The sequence below is a fragment of the Leucopleurus acutus genome (genome assembly GCF_964270905.1).
Source record: "Leucopleurus acutus genome assembly, chromosome: Y".
Lineage (NCBI taxonomy): Eukaryota > Metazoa > Chordata > Mammalia > Artiodactyla > Delphinidae > Leucopleurus > Leucopleurus acutus.
The window spans coordinates 6,748,501-6,765,584 of NC_139164.1; the positions used below are offsets into that span (position 1 = coordinate 6,748,501).

Sequence of the window (17,084 nt, forward strand, 5' to 3'; positions counted from 1 at the left end):
ACTGTTATCCACTTGTAAATTTGATTTACTGAGCTGTGCTTTGGTGCTGTATGGTTATCTAACGCCGAGGGTTATTTTAAAAGTGACCCAATGAAGATCTGGTGGATAGCATTTACTGAGGGTAGAGTTGTACTGAGTCCACAGATTCCTCTCTGGGACCCATGGGAGAAATTTTACATGTGCATCAAACTCTAGAGGCTGTGTTTTTGGAATTTGTGTCTCCTTCATTTTTTGGGTACTGTGAGTCAGGCATCTAATTATATTTGTTTCTTTGAATCAATGTCTGGGAAACTCAGAGTCTGATTTATAGAGTTCCCTTCCAACTGATGTAACGTTGTGTCTGACGGCAAACTTTGGGTCCTGTCCTCACCTTTCTCAGCTTGGTCTCATTTTTTCGTGCCATTATCTTCTGTTTGCCCTAATTGACCCAGTTCATTATGTTATTTTTGCTATGTTGTGCGTGTGTGTGTGTTTGGGACCCACCTCCAATCTTCTTCTTTTCTTTTCCCAGGTGGGAAATGATGAGGTATTTTAGTGACTGAGAGAGTGCGGTGTCTTCTTGGAAGTTGTTGGCTTACAGTGGCCTTTGAATTCTGATGCGCCAGCAGCATCTTACTTTAATGCGGCCGCTTCCTGCTGAAGTCCATCGGGGCAAAGTGTATGTCTAAATTTAGTAGGATGAGGACAGTGTCAGAAGCAGTTGCTGAGCAGACCCCAGTTAAACTGTTTAGGCCTTTCAGGCGTGAAAATTAAAGTTCTTTAGAAACCAATCTATGAAAGAAAGACTCGTAACAATGAACAAAAGTCCTGAATCATTTAATTTTACTGGGGAGAAAAGCCATTAAAAAATAAATTCCTGGACTTAAAGGTACATTGAATGGAGCGGAAAAGAAATTCTTCTTCTATCTCCACCAGAGTGGTAGAGCACTTTCCGCTAAACTCCACTGAAAACTGGGCCTCAGAGCCTTGATTATGCTTCATAACTTTAGCTGAAAAGCAGGAGATGAAATCAAGGTTATTGAAGTAAAAGTTCTTCTGGGTCTCCCGCTAAACGAGTGTAAAGAATTAGTGCAGGAAGAATAGCTACTTCGCGATTTTATGAGAAGGAAGGATTTGGAATGGCTTTTCTGGATCATTTCAGGGCCTTGGCTATTCCCCGGTAATAACAGCCAGTGGTAATGGCCTCTGATTAAGAGCTTTGATGGGCCAGGAGCCGTGCTGTGTATTTTACAATCAGGGTCTCTCTTCCTCCCGACAGTCGTGTAACGTAGGCGTCCTTTGTCCGGTTTTTACAGGGAGAGGGAAGTACGAGGCTCACAGGTTCTTGTCTGGGGCCACACGTATACTTGGTGACGAGGCTGTAAGCTCATTCTGGAATGTGTGGACCACGGTGGTGAAAGGAGTTTCATCCAATACTTAGTGGTGTTCTGTCTGTGCTAGGGACGGTTCTCTGTCCTTTCTGTGCGTGTGCATGGTGGGGGCCACCCCTAATGTTGTTGTGAGGGTTCAGTCAGTTACCTGGAACTGGAGGCTGGCCAGCTGGCCAGGGGTGGATTGTCCCAGCCCTTCTGGTCGCAGCTCCCCAACTCGTGGTTGCCAGGCCAAGTGCATCCTGGGTAGAATAACTGGACATGTCCGTATCCCAGCCAGAAGAGCTGCTAAGGCCGAGCTGCATCTCAGTTCTCACTTTCACTGTGGGACCCGAGGGGTGTGCCTGGAAGAAATGCCCCTGGCAGCAAGGCGTGGATCCAGTGGGGAGCCTGCAGACAGGGTGAGAAGGACAGGTGACTTGTAGATGCTACCGGCGATGCGGTTCTCAGTGTTGAACGCCTGCGTTCTCTCAAAGGTGCAAGGCTGGAGAATGTGAAACCAGTTAGGAGAGCTTGTTAACAGCCGGGGCAGAAGATTGGGGGTCGGGGGTGAGGCATGGCAGGGCCAGACAGAGTCTGTGGGGTGCGTGAGGCAGCTGTAGACAGACTGGAGACGCGTTTGTTAGCTGAACTGCCTGAGCTGGCTGGTGATGGAGAAACCCTCCGTTTCAGCCCCAGGTGTGGCCACCTGAAACGTCTCCAGACGTCACCAGACATCTCTTGGAGACCGCAGTCATCCCCAGCTGGGAGCCACTGGTCTAAAGACTTGGGGGCAGGACTGACCCTCAGTGCAAACTGAAACAGAATTCCTAGTGACCCAACACCTCCCAGTCGTTAATTTGACAAATAAAAAAAATTTTTCCCCACTTTTGGAAAAGGCTGGGGTTTAAGTCATTTTGAGGGCATCTTGTTTCCAAAGGGGGAAGGATCAGAGAGTTGCATAGTTTCGGTCTCTGCCTTATGAGGCTTCTTGAGCGTCTTTCAGTATGGTGAAGCTCTAGTGTATTTGTGTGAGAGTGTTGGGTGTTTTGATTTTAGTTTTAAATTTTTATTTTTACCTAGGACATCTTTCTGATCTCCTAAATAGGGAGGTTGACACTTGAAGGAGCACTTTGGTTTGTGAATAGCAAGATGTGTTTGTGTGCCTGTTTGTGTGTGTGTGTGTGCGTGTGTTTTAATACTCTGTTCTTGCATTAGCTGAGCATTGCCATTGGTGTCCTAGATTTTGAGGTATTTAGGTAAGCACAGAGTTGAATTTAATTGTTTTCCCAAAGGGATTTGCTTGCTGTGTTGTTAAATGAAATTGAGGACGGTACACTTGCCCTTTCCAGGTGAGGGTTGGGGGAGTAGGATGTGTTTGCACATCATAGAAACTGAAACCTGAACACCAGGACTATATGGCGTTCAGAAACTTCTGTGATAATTTCAGTGAATAAATAACATGCTTGACAATTACATTTAAAAGTACGCTTAGTTAAAAAAAAAAACGCTTAGTACTCATTGCAGAATGTGGAGAGAGTGCTTTGGGAGTTGAGGACGAGATTCACTGGCGTTCTTTTCTACGCCATGGTACCCTCATTGTGTCATCTATATACCAGAAATTGATGTGTCACCTGAAGATTATATTGATAGTTTGGTGTTATATCTGCGGGGAGAGATTCAGATTGCTGTTGGTTGACAACTTGCTGAATAAGAAAGATCATGCTTTCCTAATACTTTATTTATTTTTTAATAAATTTATTTATTTATTTATTTTTGGCTGCGTTGGGTCTTTGTTGCTGCACGCGGGCTTTCTCTAGTTGCGGCGAGCGGGCTTCTCATTGCGGTGGCTTCTCTCGCTGCGGACGGAGCACGGGCTCTAGAGCGCAGGCTTAAGTAGTTGTGGCTCGCGGGCTCTAGAGAGCAGCCTCAGTAGCTGTGGCGCAGGGGCTTAGTTGCTCTGTGGCATGGGGCATCTTCCCGGACCAGGGCTCGAACCCGTGTCCCCTGCATTGGCAGGCGGATTCTTAACCGCTGCGCCACCAGGGCAGTCCCTATCCTAATACTTTAATGTATCATCTTTAAACGTTGTGATTCTTTTTCTCTCACTAAATAAAATTTCATGCCACTGAATAAAATTTAACGCTTACAAACAAATATTGTGCGACTGATACCTTATTAAAGTTTTCGTGTTTTTTTTCCGTTGATGCTAGCTCTGGATGGATTATACAATTGTAAGCCCAATTGGGTCATGTTACGTTACCTCTCTCATACCAGATTTTCATGTGACAGGTCCTGTCTTGGTCTTTGTATATGGGATTTATTTGGCATATCGTGGTGTGAGTTGGGAAAGTGCTTTTCATTCGTCACGTGTGACATGTGTGTGGTTGAGTCTGCTGTCGTGGGGTGATGGGCAAATGACACACATGTCTGTATATATGTGCTCATATACATCAGTGCATGCTCACAATCCTGATTTTGCCAATTGTACAAGCGTTAAGTACTTGTTGTTAGTGTCATAATTCTTTAAAGAAGAAATCAAGTTTATATGTGTCTTGGTGAGTGTCGCTTTTTCTCCTCATTTGAATAACTCACACTTTTACGCTGAACTTGTAAGACCTGCAAGCATAATAAAATGTCATTTTGCAGGAATGAATGGATATTAAATGACTTACCTGAAGAGTATATGAAGAAAATATGTTTCCCCATTGATTCTTAAATTAACGATGAATGATGTTTCCTGAATATTTATTTCCCTATATTTACAGTGCTACGTTTGTTTTTCTTCAAAGTTTAAAGAAGAAGAGTGACTTTCCTTCGGTTGTGATCGTGCTGTTTGCTTTGAAGGCACAGCTGTGGCATGCCGGCTGTGTTCTGTACCCAGCCGTGGTAAAGTGGTTCTCAGTGGCTCTGATGGAACAGAGGCCAGTTGGCTTTGTGGCGGGAGCACAGCACTTGTGCAGTTTGGATTTCTGCTGTTTTCTGTCTCGGTTGTTGCTAATAGATAGGTGACAGTTTACGGTATTTGTGACATTTGTTGAATGAGTAAGCGAATGGATGAATGCACAGAGAAGGCCTTGCGTGCTGTTCTAGTTTCTATCCCCTGGAGCATCCGCTGTGCAGAAGCAGTGTTTCTTGCCGAAGCATACGGGGAGCGCCGTGGTCTACACCCAGGTGTGGTGGGGTGAGGGCTCCCCGACTGCCGTCGTGAGGTGGCATTCAGAGGAGTCGCCATTAGCAGCCTGCCAGTTGCCTTGTGTTTTATTATTTTTTATGTTTCACTGCTATTTACTGCTGTGATGCTGTGAGTACGGTACAAATTTCTGTTTTGTGCGGGACCTTCCTATCTCACCTCAGATGGAAGAGGGCCCTCGGTTGCCCTGTTTACACACTGGGTGTAATAAAATCCAGTCTTAGGTGCGGAGGGCTGCTCCTGCTTGTGTGATAGCATTCTGAAAGGTCCTCAAGTTCTTAACGAGGAAGGAGGCCCTAAGGAATTAAATCACAGAACCTTACATTGGAAATAGTAACGGCGGGGATTTGGAAATTGTCCTCAGCTTCTTCTTCTGAACTCGTGTCTAACGTCATCTCGGGGTGGGTGCTGTCGGCACTGATGTTCCATCGCTGTCTTTTTTTCCTCTGTGTCATAGTCTTTTGATCTGTGCTGTCACATAGGGTAGCCACTGGCCACGTGTGGCTCTTTAAATTAAATGAATTAAAGTTAAATTCAGTGTAAAAGTCAGGCCCTCAGTCGTACTGGCCACATTTCAACTACTCAGTAGTCACATGTGGCTAAATGAAGACCTTTCTAGACAATGAAGGTACAGTGCGGAAAGCTTTATCAGATGGGAGATGGTTAGCTAGATTTTTGCCTAACAGGTATTCCAGGAAAGAGAGGGAGGGGAAAATACCTCAAGTCTGAAGAAGAGAAATTTCAAACCAAGTGACTAGAACAGTGAATAAAAATTCAGCACATCAAAAAAATTACTACATGAAGGCTCATCATCGTGTCATTTTAGAAAATCAGGGATAAAGGCAGTATCTAAGCACTTTCTGGATTTAAAAAAAAGTCATAGGAAGGATTTTGAATCAGAATGACATCATATTTCTTCAGTTAGAAAACAGACTGAGCTTAGAATTCTATGAAAATTTATTTTCACTCAGAATTTTGAAGTCATTCCCTCCCTGGTTGTCAATTAAGAGTAGCATAAAGTGGTTTTCCATGTTCAGGCTATCAGTATAATTTAGCTCTCATACATCACTTCTCAGGAAGCTACTAGAGAATGGGTCCCATCAGAACGAGAGAGTAATCCAAGAAAGGGGAAGATTTGGGGTCCCAGAAACAGAAAGAGGCAGAAGGAATTCTCAGGATGCTGGTGTGATCTCGGGGCATCTGCTCTGAGCCGACCCCCCTCTGACAAGTACAGACTGGAGCAGAGACCAGAGGAAGGTCTGGTGTGTATGCATTTGGGGAGAGGGGGGTGGGGGTGAGGGCAGGATAGACATGGAACTGACAGATTATCCGAGTTAAACATTGAAAGGTTGTGGAGGGTGTTGGAGGAATTATCAAAGAAGATAAACCAGAGGCAACTAATAATCCCAGGAAAACGTAAGAGTTGCGTAAGAGAGGGTCATAATCCCACTGTACCACTTGCTCAGCGGGGCCGACGCCATCGTCACAATAATACGAGTGCCGTCTGGATTTAACCCCCATGTTACACTGTTGGGGAAGCGTGGGAGGGTAAGTCCAGGATTGGTGATCGCAATTTAAAAAGCCAAAATTCCTCTTCCATGTGTGAGAAAATCAAGTTAAGTGGTATCTGGTGTTGATAGGATACATTATAAGCCGCTTACGTAGAAACATGGGAGTCCGTACTAGGCAGCACTGCCAACAACAGAAGCAGCTCTAAGGTTTGAAAGTGGTTGCTCTGTGAAGTAGCATTGAGGATAGCTGGTGCTGGAAAGCTTGCAGTGAAAAAGGAGGAGTCTTTCGCCTCCCCTGTGTACGTGTGTCACTTTGAAAAGAATAAAAACGGTTTGGAAAATGGAAGTATACAGTATATATACCTTGGGCAGAATTACAGAAATTTTAGTACGGTTCAGATTCGGGGTTCTCAGCCTTGGGGATACTAACATTTGATCCAAATCATTCTTTGCGGAGGGGGCGCTACGCTGCGTGCTGTGGGATGTTTCTCAGCCTCCCCGGCCTCACCAGATGCCAGTAGCATTCTTCCCCGGAGTCCTGGCAACTAAAAATGTTACCACACGTTGCCCGGTGTCCTGGGGTTGGGGCAGGGGGGCGAAATCAGCGCCATTTGAGAAGCACCGATTTAAAGGATTTAAAATCTGGTATGGAATGAATCATCTCAATATATGAAAACACTGGTCAGCACAGTATGGGTAATGCAGGAAACAGCAGCTTCATCACGAAGAACTTGAACCCCATACGGAGCAAATGAAGTGCTTTGGAATCCTCTGGTACCGTGAACCGCTGCAGCCCACCCCTGCCTTTGGGACCAGAATGTGTCTTAGCCCCTGGCTCTTGGCCCAGTTAATTCAGGGCTCAGTGAAAAAAAGAAAAGGAGTCAGGAGGAAACCGCGGCTCCTCTGTCATGCACCGTGGCTTCGGAAAACATACTTTAGATTTTTCACATTATTTTCAGGATGATACAACTGAATTTCTCCAGAGTGGAAATGTTAATCATTATGGCAACTTTGGGGGAAAAAATGCGCGCTTTGGATATATTTCTCTGCTCAGTTGGCTGCAGGACGAGATACATTCCTCCTATCTCCCCCCTCCCCTCCCTTCTTCCCTCCCCCACCAATTCTTTTGCAAGTTCTTGGTTCAGTTCCTTGCAAGGTGTTTTCCCTTAGAATTTACAAAGGAAGTCAACAGGAAAATGGTTCCTCAGGTTTTTTTTTTTTTTTTTTTTTTGATGTGGATGAAACCTCATAAATAATTTAATACCCTCATTTCACAGCTGAGGAATCTCTGGTTCAGAGAGTTTCTTATAATTAATTAGGAGCAAAGTGAGGCCTGTAACTCTGCTCCTCTTTTTTTTTTTTTTAAACGTTTTCAGCTAAACAAATAAAATGCGTGTGCATGGTAATGCTGTGGAAGGAAGACAGAGCAGGGCAGTGAAATGGATCCAGCCTCTGGCATGTTTTGTCAGCACTTCCATACAGTTCAGGGTTCTGAGCGTGATCTGCCAGGAGCGTGTGCCCTTCCTTGTCAGCTTAGATAAAATGAAACAAAAGAAAAGAAGCCAGAAGCTCATGAGGGGCTCCTTAATTCCAATTCCTGATGGTCCAGACAGAGCCCCTGCGGGGGGGTAGGGGGTCTAGGATGATGCAGAAGCAAGTCAGAAAGGGAGGGCTCTGGTCCTCCAGTCTCCCCGCTCTTGTTGGGGGCAGTCCTGGAGCCAGGATGCACAACCACTGCAGCTGTCCTTACACTGGTGGCCCAAAGAGTGACGTTGGTCCATAGTGCGCGGGCGGCTCCTTCCTCCCTCTGCTGGATTGAGGCAGCCGCATTCTCTTCACGGATCGGCCCTCCGGTACTCTTGTTTGCTGTCAGCATCCTCATTCCTAAGTACCACGATAGCAAGAGCATCCCCCGGCCGGTATTTTGGGAAACCTCCGTACCTTCCTCTTGCTCCCGTTCGTTGCCTCCAGTACCACTCAAGCAGTAGCCCCTTTCTCTTCTACGTTGCCTGACTTCTTGCGCCAACAAGTGCCACCTCCTCCGTGAAGCCTCTCTAGATTTCTTACATTTGGAGAAGACGGCGTGCCTGAGTCCTGGTCATCCTGTCAGCCGCAGTCGTCCTTGTACTCCATCTCAGTAGCAGTTATTTGCTAGTCTTTGCCTGATTTTTGAGAGACGGCTGTCGCTAGAAGCCAAGGACACCACACTATTTTGGATTTCCTCCTACTTTGCTGTACTCTGCTCTGTCTCATTGGCCTGGTCCTTCTCAGGGTTCAGTGGTCAGTATATATAATATGTATATAATCGACTATATTATATATATAGTCGATTATATAATATATAGTTGATTATATCACATATATAATCGACTATATGTATTACATATATGGTTGACTATATATATAACATATATAGTCAATTATATATATTATATATATAGTCGATTATATATATATAATCTATTCTTTTTCAGATTCTTTTCCATTACAGGTTATTACAAGATATTGAATATAGTTCCCTGTGCTCTACAGTAGGTCCTTGTTCTTTATTTCATATATGGTAGCGTGTGTCTGTTAATCCCAAACTCCTAATTTATCCCTCCCCCCTTCTCCCTTGGGTAACTGTAAGTTTATTTTCTATGTCTGCGAGTCTGTCTCTGTTTTGTAAGTTCATTTATATCATTTATTTATTTTTTATTTATTTGTTTTTATTTACTTATTTTTGCTGTGCTGCACGGCTTGTGGGATCTTAGTTCCCTGACCAGGGATTGAACCCAGGCCCTCGGCAGTGAAAGCTCTGAGTACTAACCACTGGACTGCCAGGGAATTCCCTGTGTCCGTCTTTTAGATGCCACATGTAAGTGATAGCGTATGATACGTGTCTTCCTCAGTCTGACTTACTTCACTCAGCATGGTCATCTTGAGACCAGTGGTTCTCACAGGGGCGAGTATGCCCTCCAGGGGACACGGGCAGTGTGGGTCAGTTTTGGTTGTCACCTCTTGGGAGGATGGGGGACTCCTATCGGTGTCTAGTGGGAAGAGCCTGGGCTGCTGTCCAGGATCCTGCGGCGTAGAGGATGGCCCCACCGCAGACACAGCGGTCTCATCTAAGCGCCAGCAGTGCCGAGGATGAGAAGTCCTGCATCCGATGCGCCCATCCAGGCCCACGGCTTCAGAGGTCGTGGTTACTGCCGGACTTAACTCTGTGACTGTGACCTCTCCCACTTGCTGAGACCTGTGTGTTTAACCACCTAGTTAACAGCCTGCTTGGAGAGCCGATGGGCAGTTTCAAAGTTCACATCTTAAAAGACTCTTGATTTCTCTTCCGCTCAGGCTTCGTGCCTCCTGGGCAATGGCCCCACCTTCCAGCTTTTGCTCAAGCTCTGAACCTAGAAGTCGTCCTTGCTTCTTCCGTCCCCTCCCCAGCACACCTCCGCCCTACCGGTGCGTCCTCCGGGTCACACCTCCAGACACCTCAGACGCTGCGCATCCCTCTCCCTCTCGTCTCTCATCCTCCCCACCTGCACTTTGTGAGCCACTGTGTTCCTCTGCTGAGCAAGAGATTCCCTGGGTTTTGTTCTAAGAACGATGGGAGCCCCTGAAGGTTGTTAAGTAGAAAGATGGTCGCATTTTCTTTTCTCGTTCAGTCTGGCGCTGGGTGAAGGGAGGTCAAGAAGAAAGGATCAGACTCCTTTCCAAGGGCTGCAGAGTCCTCCGTGATCCAGGACCTGCGATCACTCACTTCTGCTGCCCAGTGCACTGGCCTTCCTCCCTGGCTCCCAGTCGCCAAGGTCGATCTCGCCACGGGACATTTGCACTTGCTGGCCACTGTCACTCCCATTCAAGGGCTCCCTCCTCATAGAGCTCCATCCCAGGCCCCCGTGTAAACTCAGCTCCTTGTCTGCTGGTCACTTGTCTCCCACGACCAGTTTGAGCGTCGTCACTTCTCTCCTGTTAAACGGTCTCGTGAGTTTTCTGACGAGTTTACTGTCACTGATCTCCCCTCACTGGGATTCCCCCTATCCCCCCTTTTCACTGTCCGGCCGGGTAAGTGTCACATGACGGCCGACCTCAGGTGTCCCGGAAACCGGGGCAGCCCTGAGCAGCGTTTCCGCTTTCCACAGGACCGGGCGTGTCGTTCTCAGTAAGCGTGTGCTGAGTTGCGTTGAATCTAGAAATACCTGTGTTGTCACTTAGCGTGTTTTAGGATGCTAGAGAAAACTGGGAGATGGGGTAGATGTTTCAGTTACTGGAACTCCCTGCTGATGTGATCACAGTCGGTTCTCAGATAGTGAGACTTTTGAACAGCTTTGTGTGTGCGGACAGTCACATCATGTGCTTTACATAGAGACGTAAGCCTGCAGTTCACCTACGGTGGTTGTCTACCATCTGACGCTGTTATTATTTCAGCTTCCTCAGACCTCCTATTTCAGAAGTCTGCCTGCTTCGGGAACGGTCGAGAATGTATTCGAGATGTCTTCGTTGATATGTTTTGCCTGACTTTGGGTATTTTTTTCATTGACAGGTAACTGAAGACAGAAAACAGGCCTAAAAAATAAACCCTCGAGGGAAGAAGGGATTTGCCTACGTTTGGCTCTGAGTAAGTGGAATTGTAACATGGATTCTTTCTTATTCCGTAATGAATATCCTGTCAACCGCTCCACGTTTTCTGGGCTTAAAAATTAACTATTACTGTATGGCTGTGCGTACCGGAAACAGGGATTTCCCAGGATTTCTTGTAAGAGGAGATTTGGTGACCAGAACATGCTTTCTGTCTGCGTCGGCACTTCGCAGCAAGCTCCTATATTTTATTTAGCTCCTGGAAGTCAGAGATTTTAGGAGAGAGAAAGGGAGATGGTTGTTAAGGTGCGTGTGCTTTCGAGGGAGGCGTCGTCGCGGCTGTGTTTTCCCATGTGCATTTCAGGTACGTATTTTTCCAAAGATGGCTGCTTTACGATAAACAGAGCTTTTTGACTCTTGCGCCTTTCACAGGCTCCCTTTGTCTTGCATGTGCCTCTCAGAACGTATTTGGAAAATGACAGGCATCCACTGCTTGTGGACCAACCAGAATTTTCCATAAAAACCTCGTTTGGCACCACTGTGAGGCAACGTGGCCTGTGCTGTAGGCCCCTGGGGAGGCGTTTTCCTGCTGTCTGAGCCCCACGTGGACCGTTGTGAGGGGTACAGAGAACCCAGACTCACCGAGAGCAGGGCCGTCTGGGTTCTGGGGTTGCCATCTTGGCTGCTGTATTTCACCCAGTTTACAGCGAGGCCCGATTCTCACCCACATCAAGAGCATCCTTTTCAGACCACCTTTTATGAAAGTCTCCTGTTTCTGGGATGACCATCCTTTGAATCTGTTGCTTCTGGAGCACTGTGGAGTATACCAGGATGTGTGAGATGTGTCTTGTGTTTTGGGGTGAGGGATTACAGGTGCTGGAAAGCCGTGGTGGGCATGGGGTGTGCCATGGGTGGTGCAGACATCTCCTGCTCTGGGAATTCCTAGGAAGGGTCTGTTAGCCTGTGCTAGAGCAGCTGAGGAAGGCTGGACCTTTCTCTTCAAAGGGACACTTGGATTGGGTTCGGTGCTGCACGGGATTTCAATACATACTGAGGAAATGCGTTCTAGACGGGGGCTCTGTGGGCAAAGGTGAGGACTCAGGAATAAGAAAGCTTTTTCTTTTTTTAGGGAAAAGTGGATAAGCCAGCCTGGTGGAATGCAGGGGACTGGGGGGAGGGGCAGAAGAGGTATAAGGAAGAGGCAAGGACTCTGAACTTGACCCTGTCTGCACAGTGCCTAAAGGACACTGATTCGGATTCTCTCAGCATTAGAGCTGCCATGTTTGTGCACCAAAGGTGACCTTTAGAACCAGCCCCCACGGGTGAAGGAGGATGAGTGTATTGTGGCAAAATACTTCTATAACACCTTACTGTGTGCCAGACATCGCCGTAGTTTGGTTAACAACTTTATTGAGTCATAATTCACACAGCTGACGATTCACCCATCTGGAGTGCACATACAATTCAGTGGTTTTCAGGGTATTCACAGAGTTGTGCAACCGTCACAGTTGATTTTAAAGCATTTCATCCCTCCCCAAAGAATCTCATACACGTTAGGAGTCACTCCCCATTCCCACCTCCCCCAGCCCCTGATCACCACCGGTCTACGGTCAGTGCCTGGGGATCTGCTCATTCTGGACGTTTCATGTAAATGAAGTAAATCACGTAACGTGTGCTTTGTGACTGTTTCTTTTTTACGTAGCATAACGTTTTCAGGTTTCTTTGTAGCATTCCTTTTGTTTGCCGAGTAACGTTCCATTGTATGAATACACCACATTTTGTTTATCTGTTCATCAATCACACACCGTTATTTTTGAGGCTTCTATTTTGAAGTAATGTTAGACTCAAAAAGAGGCTGCAGAAATAGTACAGTGACGTCTAGAGCACCCTCCTCCGCCTTCCCCGGCTGATAACATCTTACGTGAAGGTACTGCTTACCAAGAGCAGGAAATTTGACATCGGCACTGTTGACACAAATGCAGACCTTATCTGGATTTTAGCAGTTCTTATGTGCATGCATGCGTGTGTGTGTGCATGTGGACAGTATATGAAATATGATCACGTGTAGGTTAGAGCAGCCCCCATTGTAATCTGATGCAGAACTCTTCCATCAGCACGGGGAAAGCTCCGTATGCCCCGTCTGTACGGTCACCCTCTCCAGCTCCTGGCGGCAACTGGCTTCTCCGTCTCTGTAATTTCATCCTTTCAAGAATGTTCCGGAAATGGACTCATGCAACGTGTGGCCTTTTGAGACTGCCTTTAGCGACTTAGCGTCCAGCACTTCAGATCCATCCCGGATGTTGTGTATTACTGCCAGCGCCTGCCTCGTATTCCACAGTCTGGATACACCAGTGTGTCTTTATCCACTCATTCATTGAAGGGCGTTTGGGATCTCCCTAGTCTGAGGCTACGACACACAGAGCTGCCGTGAACACCCAGGCACAGGTTTCGGTGTGAGCCAGATGCTGGTTTCCGGCCCCGTTTATTCCTCACGCCGTCCGGCGAGGTCGGTGCCGCTGTCGCCTCTGTTGTCCAGAGAAGGAGGCTACGGCACAGAGCAGCCCTGGGTCTCCCCGGGTCACGTGGGCAGTGCTGGAGCTGCCGAGCTCAGAAGAGGCAGCGATGGCACTGGGCTTCGCCACCCTCAGGACGCTGCTCAGGAGAGAGTCCTGGCCCGGCTGATGCGGAGAGCAAGCCACCCCGCGTCCCCCACCAAAGAGAAGAGCGCCAGCGTCAGGGCTGGGATCTGAGCCGCCGCTGGGGATGGATTCCTTTCGTGGACAGAAAGAGACCCACCTCGGAGGGAGCTAAGCCCGCTGTCCCGCTGAGCTGCTTCCCCCTTTGGAGGCCTCTGTGTGCGGTCGGGGTGGAGGGTCAGGCACCTGGGAACCTGGGGAAGCCCTGCAGGCGTTGTCAGCTCTCGGGGTGATGGAAGGCAAAGCCACCATCCACGGGGCACGCACCCACGTTCGTGCTGCCGAGAGCCACCTGGCTGCGCTCCCAGAGCCGCTGCCCGTGCGCGTCTGCGGGAGCTGCCTTCAGGGGCTGCTCGCTGCCACCTGGATCAGGCATCCAGGCAGAGAGAGGCTGAGTAGTGTCCTCTGTTCTGCCCTTTGTCACTGTCGTTGTAGTGCAAGGACAGAGGGAGGAGAGGAGAGCCCTCCTGCTTCCATCACCCGCGCCTCTGGCCCTTCTGGGAAGCTGCTTCGATCCTCTGAGCCTCGGTCTTCTTTTCTGTACAACGAGGAGGTTAATCCCTGCTTCGTAGTGTTTCGGTACAACGTGTGCAACATTGTCTTGATCACGTGGAGTCAGTGCACATTCCTGTTCTTCCTCCTGCCCTTTCCCCACTTCCCCTGCTGTATTCACAGTCTGGAAGTGATGGAGAACCCCAGTGTACACAGTGTTTGCTCTGGAGCTGCGTTCTGTGTGTGCGTGTGTGTGTGCGTGTGCGTGCGTGTGTGTGCGTGTGTGCACGTACATGCGTGTTGCTTATTCTAAGCACCTGCCTTCTGCTTTCTCATTTTTCTCTGCTGTTTTTTTTTTTTTTTCTTTTTTTTGGTAGGGGGTTCCTAGTAACTGGAATGGGTGGCCAGTTCTCACCAATTCCTTTCTAGTCATAAAATCCAAGAAGGGCTCAAATGAGCCCAGTAGCTGTCATTAAAAGGAGCCTGACTCTGAGAGAAGTGGTTCCCTGGAGCCCGGAGAGTTTCCTATTAGAATTAATTAGAACTGGACACAGTAACAAGGACAAAACAGTGTCTTTTGTGGATCTCATCTGGGTGGACCGTTGTGTTAAAGACCAAACCGGTTGCAGGGGTTTTCATACTAAGTTGGTGCAGGTGGCAGCCCGGGGAGGGGTGGGGTTTGTTCAGCAGGCCTGGGGTGCCATGGGCTAGAGTGGGGTGTTGCTCATTTGTCCTATCGAAAGCCACAAAGCGTCCCGGGTGCCCTCGGAACCATAGCCCGTTGATTTAAAGACGTGCATTCCATGTGGTAGAACGATTGCATTTTCTGTGGTCTCCAGCTGATGAAAAGTGCCTGATGAGGTGCTGTTTGATAGCGTGATTCAGCCCTTCCTTCCTCCCTTGCGATCCTCGGTTCAGATTTATTCCGTGTACTTTTCTTTCAAACAACGTTTGTCGTCTTGAATGCCCGGAACACACAGGTAGAGCCCCACAGACACTCCCTCCCTCCAGGTTATCAGGAAAACTGCTTTCCGCGGAGAAGCTACTCCTTTCCTCTCGAACCCACACAGGCTGGGCGAGGGCCGTCGCGAGCAGCCATGTCCCAGCTGAGGGATTGAAAGTCTGGTGAGCTTCTGCACGATGGAATCTGATGCAAAGAGACATTACGTTCTGATTAATTAAATTCAAGAATAAGCTCTTGAAATTGGCTGTCGGTTCTGGTTGTAAACTGGCCCGAAAATGAAGAGACGTTTCTGACATCTGTTGCTACTTCTGGCTCTTGTACCAAATCAAAGTATGTTGTTTTTCTGAGTGTTTCCTTTTGGTTTTCCTTGTAAACATGGGTGGTTCCCAGAGATCTCTTTCTTGGTGTAGGACAGTGGCTCTCAAGTGGGGGCCGTTTTTTACCCCCAGGGGACACTTGGCAAAGTCTAGAGACATACTTGATGGTCACATTTGATTGATTTGATTGGGGGTGTGTGTGATACTGGTGTCAAGGGATGCTGCCAAACATCCCACAATGGACAGGACAGTCTCCCGCACCCCGTCACACACCAAAGGAGTGTCTGGCCCCAGATGTCAGTAGTATGAGCTTGGCTGCTTTGGGAGTTGGCCCCAAACTTGGCACGTATTGAATATCGCCCTCTGTCTTCTTTCACAGTAGTGTGGTGGCTGTCGGCATTTACTCTGAAGCACCGTGGTCAGGAGCTTTTGATCCTCCTACGATGTCACGAATACGCAGTGTGACTATACTTTTAGAAAAGAATATGCTTGGATTTCTGTTCCTAAATTCTGTTTTCCTTTGCAGGAAGAAATACATTTTTGACAGTGTGATGGTATGTGTCAATTCATAGGCATCAGTTCACTTCAACTTCATTTAACTTATAGTCTGTTAGAAAGTTTGCGTAATTTATTTTTTATGGTCAGTAATAATTCTAGATCTTATTACTTAGAATAATTGCAGGGAATTTCCTGGTGGTCCAGTGGTTAGGGCACGGCGCTTTCACTGCCCAGCGCCCAGGTTCGATCCCCCGGTTGGGGAACAAAGATCCCACAAGGCATGCTGCACGGCCATCAGGAAAAAAAATTGTGGGATCCTCCAAGTTCCTACTTATTGATTGTTTGATTGATTGATTGATTGGCTGTACCACGAGGCATGCGGGATCTTAGTTCCCCGACCAGGGATCCAACCTGCGCTCCCTGCAGTGGAAGCTTGGAGTCTTAACCTCTGGACCACCAGGGAAGTCCCCAAGTTCCTACTTTTATAAGATTTCTCTGTGCACAATTAGCAAATTTTTAAGGGAACCCCCGACATGAAAATAGTCCTCCACAAGACTGTAACTGAAAGTTCATGCCTTTACTTAATAGCTATTTAAGTCACATTGACAAGGGATTATTTTTTATAGTGATAATATGCGTAACGTATAATTTACCATCCTAGCCATTTTTTCCCAATAGGTGACAGTTTTATTTCCCATCTTAACCATTTTGAAATGTACAGTTCGGTGTCGTTAAGTATGTTCACATGGTTGTGCAGCCGCCCACGTGCAGAGCTTTTTTCACCTTCCCAAACTAACACTCTACACGCATTAAACAACTCTCTATTCCCCTCTCCCAGCCCGTGGCACCCACTGTTCTCTTTATGTCTCTGAATTTGACTGTTCTAAGGACCTCGTATAAGTGGAATCATATAAGATTTGTCCTTTCGTACCTGGTTAATGTCACCCAGTGAAATGTCTTCACAGTTCAGCGATGGTGTACACGTGTCAGAACCGTTTCCCTTTTTGTGTCTGAATAATGTTCCATTGTGTGCGTGTGCACCATAGTTTGTGTATCCCTTCCCCCATCGACGGATAGTTGAATGGTTTACAAAGAACTATTTTAAAGTCGGGTCCCTTTATGTCTGACTTGTGACCACTGTTTAGACATAGAAAGTGTTCCAGGCAGTGTGTGGGGAAATGATGAGGTATGCACACGGAACACTCCAGAATCTTCCTTGTACTCTTCCTCAAGTACCCTTAACACATTTCTCTGCTGATGTAGGAACTGCCTTCTGAGATGAGCTTATATGTTCATCCCACCTGCCTCGTTCCCTTCCACAGGAGAGAGCAATAGAAGTATTTTGATGGGTAGCAGAAGTGTTCAGAATGGTACCCTGTGCCAGCCCACGTTCCACCGTGCTCTCTCTTTTTTTTTTTTTTTTTTTTGTGGTACGCGGGCCTCTCACTGTTGCAGGCTCTCCCGTTGCGGAGCACAGGCTCCGGACGCACAGGCTCAGCGGCCA

General features: G+C 47.4%; 1 protein-coding gene across 2 annotated transcripts in view; it reads left to right on the forward strand.

Moving 5' to 3' along the window:
- Positions 1-17,084, forward strand: part of LOC309978910 (F-box-like/WD repeat-containing protein TBL1X) — a 228,263-nt gene that overhangs the window by 74,804 nt on the left and 136,375 nt on the right. For both annotated transcript variants that reach the window (XM_082865581.1, XM_082865582.1), the window contains exon 2: positions 10,579-10,653. The gene's annotated coding sequence lies outside the window, so the exon portion shown is untranslated. The remainder of the gene's footprint in view (positions 1-10,578; positions 10,654-17,084) is intronic.